The sequence below is a fragment of the Palaemon carinicauda genome, chromosome 44 (genome assembly GCF_036898095.1).
Source record: "Palaemon carinicauda isolate YSFRI2023 chromosome 44, ASM3689809v2, whole genome shotgun sequence".
Classification (NCBI taxonomy): Eukaryota; Metazoa; Arthropoda; class Malacostraca; order Decapoda; family Palaemonidae; genus Palaemon; species Palaemon carinicauda.
The window spans coordinates 47,419,829-47,428,927 of record NC_090768.1 but is presented as its reverse complement, the minus strand read 5'-3'; the positions used below and the strand labels follow the sequence as shown (position 1 = coordinate 47,428,927).

The following is a 9,099-nucleotide window of genomic DNA, read 5'->3' as shown; positions in this document are numbered from 1 at the left end:
TTAAGAATAATGAATTGTAACCATGAGTGTAAATTTTTAAGACGGTTTTTATCCTTCAACTATTTGTTTCTGGTGGTTGATTAAATTTAATTTAGTTTTAAAAGAAATACGTAGTGTGATGCTTGATAGTTTTGCAAATTGACTTAGAAATCTATGACCTGTGCAGTAAACATATATTACAAGATAACTTTTTTTTTGTTTTTTTTTTCTCCATTCTTTGACCCCTGTTATGCTTATCTTTTCCAATATTTTGCCAGTGTTACACTTGCACTTTCAATGCATAAGCTCATACATAAACCATTAATGTTTTCTTTTATTCCCATCCCATACTAAAGTGTAAATAACATTAAGTTTGGAATGATACATATTTTTGTTAATGACGTGGGAATGTTCCCTGAAGTGTAGATGTAGGGACTGATATTGCTGTCATTTACTTTATTCATTTTCCCTCCAATCCCTATCTTATTTCATTTTTTACATTAATTTTGCCATTTCATTTGTTAATAGATTCTGTTTTTGCTTCATTACAGGGTATGTACAACATTGCAGCAGTTGCCAATGTACATGCGTAAGTGCTCTCTGTTGGTGGGGGTAAGGGAGCATTGGTGACTGTGCAATTATTTCCTCTTCTCTTTTCATTTTAACATCTGTTTGGTCATAATATGACCTCTCTCTCTCTCTCTCTCTCTCTCTCTCTCTCTCTCTCTCTCTCTCTCTCTCTCTCTCTCTCTCTCTCTCTAAATTAGTTTTTAGTAATGTAGATATTATTCTGCAATTATTGTGATTGCGCTAGTTTTCTAAAGCTGGTGGAGGGCTTTGATATGATTCATGTACATAATGACCATACAATTTGTCTATGTCAAAGCTCTTTTTTTGTTTTTATTATGTAATTTATTTTCTTAATATGTTTTGTTCTTTATGTAATTATATAATAGGCACTGCTGACCAACATTTTAATAATATTAAGAAGTTCTTTTAATATTGATTATTTATTGTTTTTTATGTAGCTAGGAACCTATCCTCGTTTGACCTATGTTATAATAGGATCTTTTAACCTTTGGATTGCCTTACTAACGGGGTTTCAGGATTGTAGCGCTATAGTACTGCAAACCTACTCAAGTGGGTTTCCATAAATTTAACCACCAGTAGTGACCGTTTTAGTAGTGATTCATTGGCTTTCTGGAAGATTTTTAGATAAAATGTATTTCTTTTTAGATGAAATGTATTTATAGTTTTGCTTACTTCAGTGTAGGGTTTCCAGTTATTTCCCTGTTTTTATTTTGTATATAAAAGAAGCAAGTTTTAAGACTTATCTTTTTTGGGGGGGTTTTGAATGATTGGAAGTTTCAAGTTAAGTCAATTCTTAAAGATTAATTCTAAATTATTTATTGAGGATGGTACTCTGATGGAGGGGGGACTTGGGCACTGATTAATATGTATAAATAGTCAGTCTCTAGGACATTGTCCTGTCCTTTGCTTCTGCCTTTCACATGCGACCTTTAAACCATGGATGAAACGAAGACTATATGATAGCCTTTTGTTTCTTGGCAACTTAATACCTGTTTCATTTTTTATCCTTACTTGGATTACTATTTGTAACTAGATAATGGTTAGAATTATTTTTTCCATTGGAGAACATCTCCAAAATTAATAAATAAAAGCCCGGTATTATAAAAAGCTGTCAAAACAAACTATGGTACTTAACATTGGAATGTGTGAAGATGGAGCTTCGGACATGACGAAGTAAATCCATGAATGTTAAAAAAGATCGAGAGCACCACAAATTACACACTATTCTATCAGTCCAAAAAGAAGGATGTTGTTCAGATGGCGCTCGCATCATGGCGTGGGTGGTGTGGCGCTGGTGGTTGGCTAGGGCCTTTATATCGGCCCATCCCTTTGACGAAGGAATTAACTAAATGGAAGACAACCTGTGAATAGTGGTTTTCACGCGCCTTTGCTTTATACACGACACCCAAAAGGTGCTCGCGCGAGGGTTGTAACCTCAGCATTCCATGCTTTTATCTTTCTCTGGTATAATTGGAAGGTTTTATCAGAAAAGATATATAAGAAGGACTCTTTTCACTGGCCGCCACAGGTCTCTCCCCAGAAATAGATTTTTCCTTCGTCAAAATCCCTTTATTATGTATCAAGACTAAAGAACTAAACGCGTTTTATATTAAAAAGAGAAAGTTTTAAGAAGCTAGACAAGTACGCGTGGGCATTTTTGGGTGGGATTGATGACCACTACAGAAGTATTATGATGGACCAGTAAATTGATTCCACTCCTTGGATGTTGGGTGATTATCTCAAGTGGGAAAGAGAGAACTGTGTGTGATGGGTGAGGTTACTTTTCTGGTGGTAATTCAACGGTGGACAGAACAAAATTAGAATAATTCACCATGATCATTGTTGTCCTTTAAGCTGGTATGCATTTCTTCAACCAATCTATTAATGGGACATACTTAATAAACCAATTTAAATTCTCTAGTTGACATTCCATGTATTTTGGATTATACCAATAATCTGGATTTCTCACGTATATACTTAAAATTTCACAACTGCATCAATTGCGATCAAAAGTCATATCAAGCACCTGATGAATGTTATGAAAGCCATGAAGAACTATGGAAACACTTACCAGAATAACCTGATAAACTAGGCACTGGATTTTGCATAACAGGAAGCGCAAGTCTCCTGCAACTGACAAGAACTTGCCGCTGCATATTATAAATCAATTAAGCCAGATTTCAACACCATCTTTAACAGTGAAACACCCAGTGTCAACCATTCCGGCTGTAGTCCCATGCCATGGCCTATAGCTTCCTTGGTGTTATTCAAGGTCATTATTCTGACTCTCATGGGGAGAATAGAAACTTGAACAGGCTTTATAACTATCTACAATACAATGGCACATGCTTGCAAAAATTCAAGCACATGCCATTTTCTATAAAATTTAGTTTTGTTAGCCTTCCTGAAAGGCAAAGTTTTGGCATCAGTCATAAAAATTGTGGGATCATAATCGAACTATGATTATTATTATTATTAATTATGAGAACCAAGTTGCAGCCCTAGTTGGACAAGCAGATTACTACAAGATCTGTGACCCCTATAGGGAAAGCTGCATAGTACAGGTAAAGAAAAATTATCAAAGAATAATAATAAAATTATAACAGCATCAATATGAATATGAAAATATACAGAGAAGGGGGTACTTGTGATGTTTGGAAAATAAATATCAAAGATGAAGAAAAAGATTTGGAAAAGGCAACTTCTAGGTAAACCACAGGGCATTTTTGACACATTAATCCTTCCCCACTCTCCGTTTTAAAAGTGAACAAGAGATGGAAAAAAAGAAACACAGAATAATAGGCAAGTGAACTGTAACCCAAGACAGTGGAAGGGCATAGTACAGTGCCTATGGAGCTAACCAGTGATAGAAAACATTGATTCAATGTCAGTATCCTTCTAGAAGACATGCTCAGTAAAATTGTTCATAGGTGTTGAGCCTGTTCTCTTAAATAAGAATGTGGTCAACATTGATAGTATATCCCTTCTTGTGTCTGGAAAAAAACGAATGAAGAACAAACCCTCGTTCAGTAATGATTTTAGACAAACTTTTTTTGAGAAGTGGGAGACTTAACAACTTTTGAAAAGTAACAGGTCAGATTTGACTTGGAATAACTATACTCAGCTAAGAACTGTTGTTCAGAGTTTATGTTTCAATTGAAAAGTACATATTGACCATAAAAGATACTTTCAGATACAACATAGGAACATGAAGGGGGGGGGGGGGTACCCTCAAATCTGCTCTTCTTAGTGTAGACTTAACAGTTACTCCTTTGCTTAAATCATATCACTCTGCCACTCGCTGTCCAAAGGAAAAGGCAACTCCTGTGGGCGAATATGTTTAATAGTAAGCAAAGTAATGAGAAACTTGATCTTCCTCATTCCTGTTTTTCAGAAGCTAACATAATTTGTTCAGCTTTTCGGTACGGTGAAATTAAAACACTTATGGAGGTGTAGACCCAAATGGCATTTTTTTTTATATGAAGACAGCAGATGTGTTATCTCATAATAATTTTCTTTATACACTTGTTGGGAATTAGTAATGTCACTCCTTTAATTAAATGTTTTTATGGTATCTCTAACCCGTTAGATTACGGTCATATTTCCGTAACTTCCTATGTTATTTAGATTTATTTAGTATGTTTTGGCAAACATATAAATTGATATGCTGAAGGTAATCATCTATTCCTTAGTTTACAGTTTGACTTTTGCAAATGCCTTGTTATGCCCTTCTTACAATTTCCAGTGCTGTACAGGAATCATTTGATTACGGTCAGGAAGTTTGTATGATCGGCCCTTTTGCATTTGCAGATGATGCTACTCTTTGCATCAATTCAGTCTCTGAATATAGGCCTTTGGTTGCTGGATCCCTTAATAGAGATCTAGCCGAAATTAGTACATGGTACAAATTATGGATTATGAAGTTGAACCCTAAAAAAACTGAAAGTATGATTTTGAATAGGTACAGGACAGTGCTCCTCAACATCCAGAGCATTGACAATGCATCTTAAGTAATATAATACCTATTTAAAAGTCGAAGAGTGGTTCTTGATCACAAATTTACATTTGAGAAACGCTTCCGCTCTGTTTCCTCCTCAATTGCACGTAATTGGATTATTGAGAAAGTATTTTAAGATTTTCAGTGATCACTCTATCCTGTGAAAATTATTTGATTTTTCCTATTTATTGACTGAAGGGTAGTCTTTGGCACCGTATTTCACTTAGTTTTTTGTGCATGTTGGTTATGGTTTTTCATAATTCTGACCGTTCTTTACGTTCTGGTCTTCCCAGACTGTACCATCTTGTATGTTGTACTATAGGCAATGATTTTTAGTGAGGCAAATTTGAACAGACTCGCGGGGTTGTACTTTTAGCTCGGAAAGTTTCCTAATAGCCGATTGGTCGGAAGTATTTTTGTCAGAATACAATCATTGTTTTCAAATAATTACCAAGTAATGAGAATCGAAACTTATTTACCAACCTAAATATCTCCCTCAGATATAGGTTTTATCAATAAATAATGTTAACGAATAAATATATCATAAAGTATCGTGACGGTACGTCGAAATTTAGTAACAAAACCCGCCGAAGTCAACGACAGGAACTTGTTTTTAGACGCACGCTGCATAGTTTGTTAACTTTTCTCATATTTGAACACAAATTGGGATGAATTACACTAAGCATAAGAAAATTATGCTATGATAAACTTTCTTTGAATACCAGAATCTACTAAAAACGTGGAATTAATAAAAGTCAACATTGATGAAAATTGCGATGTATAATATGCATTCTAATGCCAAACAAACCGAAGCGGGGATGAAATGGAGAAGGAGGGGTAGGCTATTGTGGTTGTAACTCGGTGGTGAAATTGTGAATTAGTTTAATTGTAGTTTATATGCAATTAATCCCTTCTCCTTTCAATGATATTTCATCTTCCGTTGCGTATTCCGTTCTCATCATCTCTGTCCTTATTCTATTTATTTTGAGCCCAATCTCGTGTGATATTTCATGCTTTCTGGTGAGCAAGCATTGCAAATCCTGTGGTGTTCTGCTAATATGGACAGCATCAGTCGGCATACGCTAGGTCAGCTAATTTCCTATTTCCAATTTCCAATTCAGTCCAATCCTTCTCCACCATCTACAACTGTTCTACGCATTACAAAATCCATGAGGAGAATAAACAACATAGGCGGCAACATATTTCCTTGGAGTAAGTACTCCACTGTTCACTGGAAATTCATTTGATAGGACTCCACTAACTTTAACTTTGCACGGACGATGCTCATGAACAGAATTAATAAAATTTACATATTTAAGAGGAATTTCATAATAATGCAGGATTCTCCACGAAATTGGCCGGTGCACACTAAAAAGGCTTTTTCATATTATATATATATATATATATATATATATATATATATATATATATATATATATATATACTGTATATATATATATATATATATATATATATATATATATATATATATATATATATATATATATATATATATATATACAGTATGTGTGTGTGTTTTATAAATGTTTTGTTCACAGCATGTACAGTAAATACTTCTGCAATCACGACCAGGCCTCATAACATTAAAAGAAACTTATGAATAAAGAAATGTCATTGGTCCTAATGAATGGTACTGATAACGACTACTTTCTGATTTGCTAAAGATATTCAATGAAGCCACTTTGTTGCATAACGTGGCGATGAAAACTGGCCAAAGCCCAGGCATGACTGAGAACTGGTCTGTGGCCTTAATCCTGCAGTGGACTAGAATCAACTGCATTTGATGTTGTTATTGTTGATATAATATTTAAATAGAGTGACAGTTTATCAGTATCACTTGTGATTCTCATTTATTCAAGTAAGTCATAATTACTTTCATTTTATGTTAATAATTTGTTGCCTGCAAAGAAATCGAAGTGACAATCAACAACATAAACATTATACTTACACACACACAAACACACACACATATATATATATATATATATATATATATATATATATATATATATATATATATATATATATATATATATATATATATATATACACATATATAATATGTGTTTGCAGACTCTGCGATTCATAAAAGAGAAGCGAAAATGTAGCATAATGTTTGAAATCAACTGGAAAGAGATTCGGCGGGTGTCTGGAACTCAAGGTAGGAATGTTTGAGGCGAATGCAGAATCCTTTTTTCCTCTTGTGTGAAAGAAGTGAGGATGTTCCAAGAAAATTAAAACTCATGAATCATAATGAAAACCTTGTGCTATATTAATGGCGGAGGAAGTGTTAAAAGTGAAATTTGTGTTAGAGTGAAGAGATGAAAGGATAGATAAGATTGTAAAAGTGGTTAAATTGTGTAAAAAAAATTGTAATTCCGGAGTTATATTGCAGTGTTGGCAGGTTTACCTCCAATATTTTGTCCCCCCCCCCCCATTCTTTCAAATTTAGCATTCTAGATATTTCTTGTTGAAATTCAACATATCATACATCCCACCAACATCATTGAATTTCATAATCTTGATGCTGAACTGCATTTTATTAAAGTCCATAAAGAGTATATCTTGATTTTCTTCGCCCTATAGAGCTTTGAGAAGACCGAAGAACACGTGGAACTGTTAAGAACAGTGTGTTTTCCAGTGAGCTACTCAATACTATAGATTTAGCTGTATGTTGTGTAATGCTAATAGTTTTGTCCCATTTCAATAGGATAGAGGAATTTTATTCCACAAATCTGTTATTTATTTCATGGAGAAAAAATATTTGTTATCGATTACAATATTTTCATGCTTTGTTTTTAAATTTTTCTGATAATTGTTATTAATATAACTTCTTTTTTCTACTTTCAGGTATGTACTTAAACGTCTAGTCTGTTTGTCAAACGCAGCATAAATACGACGAGTTGTGAGTTATGTTGTGCAGATGTTTATTATCCGTACGCGGTAAGTATACGATGTACTTATGTTTGTACACATGCATGCAGCCCCCAACATAAATCTATCTGCATACATGCTTAAATGCTCTTGCATGTCATCATACTCACATTATGTGCTTAGTATATTGATAGACATCTACCAGTGTCACTGTAGTACATTTTTTTTCATGTATGTGGAGATTTGAAGAGTTTAATACATGGTATCTTCAAGGAGAAATAAGTATGGGTTAAAGAATTAAAGACAGTCTGAATTGAGATTTTTTATCATTTCCTGCAGACAGCAAGTTAAAGATCTTCCTTGTCATATAAAGGCCCCTACACACGATCAATTGTTTCGTCAATTAATTGATATCAATTTATTGACAACAATGAAATTGAGGAAATCACTGTGCCTACACACGGTCAATGATTTTACTTCAGTTTTCAGTTTGATTCATAACTTCGAGATGAAAGCATCTGTGGCTCTAGGAATAGTGCTCTGGACACTCCAAAGCCCACATGATCAATTTTATTGAAGACCCATCAATAAATATCAAAGGATCTTTGATCTCTCAATGAATTGATTCAATGAAATTGTTTCAATTAAATTGATATTAATGTCCCCTACACACGGTCAATTTCTCCATCAATTCATTGACGCCAATAAATTTATATCAATTAATTGACGAAAAAATTGATCGTGTGTAGGGGCCTTAAGTATCTGCATTCTGTTCTTGCTTACCGCCATTTCCTCTTATCATCTAATGAGATCACAGCCATTCACAAGTTCCTCTTTCCAGCCTCTGGGTACAGGATCTCGGTAACTGACGCGTATTTTATGAGACCTTGCTGTTTCCCTGTGGGTATCATTCTAGGATGGGACTAGTTTCCTTTGGAATTGGGATGTTAGATTATTTTTAACTTCAAGGTAAGTTCTTGGTAATGATATCGCATGGAGATTATCTTTCTATCAGTGTATGGGCTCCCGAGTGTGCAAAGCTCACCGATGACATCGGATTGAACACCATTGAACAGTTAGCACCTGGACAGTTGATTTAACATTACTTATTTTATTCTTTCCCTTTAATGTATTATACTCTGGGTAAGTCCTCCCAGATGATTGGTATGTATGATGGTAACTTGTAATCTAGTGGTTCGACTAACAAACTCTATTTCATCATATTGGTAACTGGCTGTCGAGTTAATTTGTTGCTAAACTAACGATTACATTTAACAAGGCTACGGCCAATATCCAATTTATTAAGTAAATGCTGCAAATAAGATGGTCCCTTTCTTTATCACTCAGTAGCAAAACGCTTCATTCAGTTGTAATGTATTTGTCTCCCAATTGGTTAACAGAAATCTCTCTCTCTCTCTCTCTCTCTCTCTCTCTCTCTCTCTCTCCAAGCAACACCAGTTGCGAGGTTTATTTAAATGTGCAAAAAAGCTGAGACTGGAAGTTCCCTACCACTGAAAAACCTTTTATGATCAGCTGAAACATAGGACAGTGACGAGTATTTTCTCTGAAAAAAAGAAATACATACACATATATATACCTATATATATATATATATATATATGTGTGTGTGTGTGTGT

General features: G+C 34.4%; 1 long non-coding RNA gene across 1 annotated transcript; it reads left to right on the top strand.

Moving 5' to 3' along the window:
* Nucleotides 1-528: 528 nt before the first annotated feature.
* LOC137634578 (uncharacterized) lies at nt 529-8,606 on the top strand. Its single transcript, XR_011042535.1, has 3 exons — nt 529-568; nt 7,439-7,531; nt 8,304-8,606. It is a non-coding gene; the product is annotated as an uncharacterized lncRNA (long non-coding RNA).
* The last annotated feature ends 493 nt before the right edge of the window (nt 8,607-9,099 follow it).